Raw genomic sequence first — 6,595 nt, forward strand, 5'->3', positions numbered from 1 at the left:
ATTAATTTCAATAAGTTTATCATGGTTTAGTTGTTAAAAGAAAAACAATTACTATTTTTAAGAAGATTCAACTTAGGAAGATTAATTTAGGAAGACCTTACAACTTTTGCCTACTAAGAACTTTTATCCATGAAAGGTGTTTTCATTCAACAGGACATCTTTCATGACCTTGGACACTGCTTCCATTTTCTACCTGTGTGACTCATCCCTTCTATATATCTGCTGTTATTCATCCATGACATTGCCCCCACCCCACCCACCATGAAATGCTACTTGGCACTTTGCTGTATGAAAAACCATCTCTTTCAGGGAGTATGTGACTTAAGTCTTTGCTGAGCATCTGTGCAGCCATCTGTAAAGCTCTGTACTATGAAATCATCACAAGTAACAGGGATATGGCTTCTTCTTTCAGTTGGCATGTACTAGAGGCTTTGTCCTTGCAACATTTCGGTCGTCTTCACAGTGTGCCTGTCTGTGTGTGGCTCCATTGTCATAGACCATTTGTGCATGATATAAACCTTTGGCTGAAACTCATCTGCATGGGCACTCATACCTGTGGTATCTCTGTTTCTGTCAAAAGTGGGTTTATCTGCCTGTGAAAATATTTCTCCTGATGGTCTCCTAGTTGGTCATCATATGCTCACTGAGGACCTGTAGCTTGGAGGGGAGACACAAATCCATGCATGTGTCTCTCATGTCACTGTTGTGGTCTTAGTATTGTGTCTTGCATATTTATGTATTTGCACCCATTCACCACCTTCTCCATTGATCAAGCTCTGACTGTGTTGTATAGCATGGTGATTCCCTTGTTAAACTTAAACCTGCACTCAGAAATTTGGAGGTGAAAAATGCCATGAGGAAGTTTTGAGGTAGAAGATGTAACTTTGAGAGATATCTACCAGTTCCTAAAATAAATTTGTCTATTAAATGGAATCAGAAAAGAAGATAATTTGTACAGAAGCACATGAATAGTATTTGTTCAAAGTATTTTTATTTTGACATACAGCACTGGGAAGACAGATCCAGAGGGGGATCTTATTTGTCATTATAAAAATATCCTATTTAGATTTACCTAATGTCCAGTTCATGGTCAAAGGTCAATGTCCTGTGAGGATTAGTTAGAGTTCTTGCACAAAGCAGATTGTCAGGACACATAGCTCTGGAGATTTGAATTTACTTGTTTAGTTGTTGGGTTTTATATGTACCATCTAAACAGGTGAATGTAAAGCCAATGATGTATATATATACTTTAGCCATTGTGCTATAGTTTATGTTGACATCATTCACCTGTTAATAAAGGCAACTTATTTTTTAAATGTAGTTTTTAACTTGTAGTAAAATACAAATAACAAAAATTATATTTTTAACCATTTGTAAATGTACAATCCAGTGGCATTGAGTCAATTCAATGATGATGTCAGTTCAGTGATGTCATGATGGTTAATTAAGTTAATTGACATTTGTAATGTGGGTACCAGCACCATCCATCTCCAGAGCTTTTTCATTTTCCCAAACTGAAATTCAACACACGTTAAACATTAATCCCCCATTTCCTCTCTCTGGGCCTTAGGCAGCCACCATTCTGTTTTCTTATTGCTTATGAATTTGGCTACTTTAAGTACCTGTGTGTATGGAATCATATAATATCTGACTTTTTGTGTCTCATTTCACTTGGCAGAGTGAATTGTAGGATATGTATGTTTCAACACATGTCAGAATTTCCTTTGTTTTTAAGAATGAATAATAATCCATTCTGTGACTATACCTCATTCTATTCATACATTTATCACACTTTGAACACACTTTGTCTGCTTCTACTTTCTGGCTATTGTGAATAATACTGCCATGAAAATGGATATAAAAATATCTATTTGAGACTGTAATGTTCATTATTTTGTGTATATATCACAAAGTGGAATTGTGGATCATATAATATATTTCTGCTTATTTTTTTGGGAAGTACCATAGCATTTTCCATAGCAGCTACATCATTGTGCATTCCCACCAGCAATGGAGAGTTGTTCTGATCTCTACACTGTCTTACATGTGTTACAATTTTAACATTTTGTGGTCATAACTCTCCTGTTGGGTGTGAAGTAGTATTGCATTATAGTTTTGAAATGTGTTTCCCTAATGATTACTGACATTGAGCAGCTTTTCATGTGCTTATATGGCATCACATACCTTCTTTGGAGAAATGCCTATTGAAGTTTTTTGCTCATTTTTAATCAGTTTTTTCTTTCTTTCTTTCTTTCTTTCTTTTTTTATTTTGGTATGTGTATTTTTGAGATGTGTAAATTTGTTATGTATTCTGGATACCAGCAGATAATCAAATAAATCAATTTCAGCTATCTTCTCTCATTTGTGTCTTGATTTTTCTCTCTGTTGATAGTGTGTTTTGATGTAGAAAAGTTCTTAAATTTGATAAAGTGTAATTCATGAGGTTTTTTCTTTTCTTGTGTGTGGTTTTGATGTCCTATCCAAGAAATCGTTACCAAATCCAAAATTATGAAGTTTTCTTCTAAGAGGTTCATAGTTCTCGGTGGTAGTTTAGGTCTCCGATCCATTTTGATTCAATTTTTGTGTATGGTGCATGTGATTAAGGATTGAACTTCATTCTTTTGCATGTGGATATCCAGTTTCACAGTACTATTTTTTGAAGCATCTGTCCTTTCCCAATGAATGCTCTGTCATCTGTTGAAAATCATTTGAACATGCAGGCAAAGGTTTATTTCTAGGATCTGTATTTTATTCCATTGTTGTTTCTGTCTTTATGCTGATATCACAAAGTTTTGATTACTGTACTTTGTAGTTATTTTTTAGAACCAGGAAGTCCTCCAATTGTTTGTTTGTTACCCCAGGGTTATTTGGCTGCTGGGCATGCCTTGATTTCCCATCTGAATTTTAGGATGGATTTTTCTATTTCTGGAAGAAAACTTTTTTTTTTTTAATTTTAGTAGGAATTGCTTTGAATCTGTAGATCACTTTAGATAACACTGGCAACTTAATAGCATGAACCATAAAAATTCATGAATGTCTTTCCTCCCTTTTATCTGTTTCTTCTAGAGTACCTTTCAACTGCACTGTACAGTTTTTCAGTGTAGAAGACTTTTGGGTCTTTGTTTAAGATTATTCTTTAGTATTGTGTTTTTTCTATGTTCTAGTAAAAGAAATTGTTTTCTTTTCTTTTTTTTTAAATATTTTATTTATTTATTTGACAGACAGAGGTTACAAGTAGGCAGAGTGGCAGGCAGAGAGAGGAGAAAGCAGGCTCCCCGCTGAGCAGAGAGCCCAACAAGAGCCTCAATCCCAGGACCCTGAGATCATGACCTGAGCTGAAGGTAGAGGCTTTAACCCACTAAGCCACCCAAGTGCCCCAAGAAATTGTTTTCTTAATCCTCTATGAATTATTAATTGGTAGCACAGAAGTTCCAATATGTTTTCATGATTAAAAAAAAAAAACTTTCATAGAAGGAATGTAACTCAATATAATAATGGTCATATATGACAGATCCACAACTAACACCATACTCAGCAGGAAACATTGAAAGCTTTTCCAGTTTAATCAAGAAAAAGATCAGAGTGTCCATGCTCACCAATGTATTTCACAATACCATTGGAATAAAAATTCCTGTAAATTTTTTAGCCTTTTTTACATATAGGTCATACCGTCAGTGAAATGAGAACAAATTAATTAGAATGTTTACCTAATTTTACTACCTATAACAATGTTCCTATGGTAGCCTCTCTCTGTCCTTTACAACTCAGTTTTAACATCATCTTTGAAGAAAGGCCTTCTCTGATCACCTTCTCCGTAGAAGAATTTTCCCTGAGTACTTTCTTTGTTCTCTTATTAGCAGTGGTGATAACTGTAATGAGTTTATCAAATTGTTCCTTTATTTACTGACTTTATTATGAGAATATGGGGTTCCTTCAGGAAAGACCTTGTTTGTGATTTTTTTTTCCCTTTCATTAATTGCTGTATTCTCACTCATAACACATTTCTTGCTAACATAGGTACTCCATTAAAAAAAAATTCTTAAAAAAAAAACATAAAAACAAAACCTTGCATAGACATTACATTTAAATTTGTGAATATTTAATATATGTAACCACACTTCTAGGCAGAATAGATTCCCCCTATTAAATAAAATGAAGGAAAACTAATTTTGGGGTCACCTGGGTGGCTTGGTGGATTAATGCCTCTGCCTTTGGCTCAGGTCATGGCCCCAGAATCCTGAGATCGAGACCCACATTGGGATCTCTGCTCAGCAGGGAGACTGCTGGCTCCCCACCTCCCCTTGCCTCCCTCTCTGCCTACTTGTGATCTCTGTCAGTCAAATAAATAAATCAAATCTAAAAAAAAAAAAACTTACTCTGAAAAGTGGGGAAATAAATGATAATATTATTTCTACCAGAAAAAAAAAATGACTGGCTAAAATTTTATTCTTGACTGGCAAAGGTCTGATCATGGCTTGAAGACTATTTATTTTCTCCATGTCATGTCTTTTAGACCTTTATTATATGATTTAGTCTACTATTATCTTTACATTTAAATGTACTTTCAGATTTTTGTGAAAATTCCAGTGAATGCAATTAAACAAGAATCAGTCTTGGACACTTTCTAACTCTAGGACTTAATGATAAATGTGATTAGGAAGGATGAAATGTCTACTGATCTTTGACCCTGTAGGGAAGAAGATGCTATGCTCTAAAGAACTGATAAAATTTTTAGAAAGTCCTCCATAAGCTTAAAACATTACCTATGAAAAAAGAGGAGCTTCTCTCAAAATTTCACTTCAACTGTTCTGGTCAAACTGATACCATAGAATGAGAAGGACTAACCAGATGAACAGTATTTTCTATTTAGAAATTATGAGCAAAGTAGTTGCTTGAGAAAAATCTCCCTGAGAAATTGCTGGTGGCTCTCCTTATGTAAGGATAGGATTTCCTTGTTTGTTTGTTTGTTTTTGTAACTTTCCTACTGTGATAACCTTTGTTTTGCTATGTGAAGTATGGGATTTCTATGAAGTAATCTACAGTGCAAATAAAAATGAAATCTAAATAATCAGAAAACTCCATGGAGAAAATGGATAGACAGTCAGATGAAATAAAATATATCCATAAGTAATAATGCAGCTTTTTGTCCTCTCTTATCAACCTGGATGACAGAAGAATTCAATGTTCCTGTGAATGAGTAAATCATGTTCCTTTAGATTGTGGATATGCCTACACAAGGTAAAACTAACAGTAAATAGTAGAAGCCAGGCTTTGCAATTGTGTGACTATTTTTTTTTTAAGATTTTATTTATTTATTTGAGAGGCAGAGATCACAAGTAGACAGAAAGGCAGGCAGAGAAAGAGAGAGAGAGGGAAGCAGGTTCCCCACTGAGCAGAGAGCCCAATGTGGGGCTCAATACCAGGAACCTGGGATCCTGACCTGAGCCAAAGGCAGAGGCTTTATTAGATCACTTTGAGATAATGTGAACTCCATTTCAAATTCTAGTTTTATCACTTAGGGTGAATTTAAGGAAATTAATTAGATGTTCAGATTCTCAGTTTGTTCAACTACAGAATGGGAATTACAGTTCCTATTACTGGAAATATGAAATGTGACTCATTAAATTATGATTGAGTGATTGGAATCCACTGTAGATGTTGGGAACAGTGGAATGATCAGGTCAGAATCAGATTTAAAAAGGATTATTTGGGCTGCATTCAAACAAACTGGTGGAAGATAGAATGAAAGGGAAAGGACTTAGGAGGTAGTGCAGTGGGCCAGAAGAAGTGTGGAGGGAAGGGAAATGACCAAGTTTGTGATCTATTTTCAGGGGGATAATAAGATTTGTTAAAGGTAACAGTATGTGATATGAGAACAAGAAAGGTATGGAAAGCACAGCGATATTTCCTGTCTGAGCAATGACATGGAAGGTGGTAACTTAATGAATTGTGGAAAATTATAATTATAATGAAAATTTTAAGAAAATTGCTTTTATAAGTACTGAGTTGGTATCCAACTGGAGATATCTAGAGTTGGAGATGTTCCATATATGAAGCTTAAAAATTAAAGGAGAGAGAAACTCTGAACTACTTTGGATGCATTTATTGGTTAGGAAAAGGGGGCATATACAACCAAAGATCATAAGAAGTAGGTCTCAGTGAAGGAAGAGACAATTCAGGACAGTAGCTTTCCATTCCTATTTGTCTCACTCACTTTGAATATGTCAGTTACCCTAAATGAGTCTCAAGTATAAACTGTGCACACTTACATGGAATTCCCTTGACCTCGTGTACTTCCACTTCTTTAAATTTCAGGATGGAGAGCTTCCTCTGTGAAACCTTCTTTGATTGCTGTTTGGTTGATATATTCTTACCCCTCATCTTTGCATTGTTTGACTACCTTTATATTGACACTTATTTCATTGAATATTATTATGTACCCTGTCACTGAGTGTAGGAAACCATGACTTGTTCACCTTGGAAATCACAATGTGACACAAATAGGTACTCCTGCCACAATCTTTTACAACAATCTTTAATGGAATGAATCAATAAAAGATGTATCTTATAATGCATTTAAAGGCTTTCTCTTCTG

This window comes from Mustela nivalis (genome assembly GCF_964662115.1).
Source record: "Mustela nivalis genome assembly, chromosome: 9".
NCBI classification, from domain to species: domain Eukaryota; kingdom Metazoa; phylum Chordata; class Mammalia; order Carnivora; family Mustelidae; genus Mustela; species Mustela nivalis.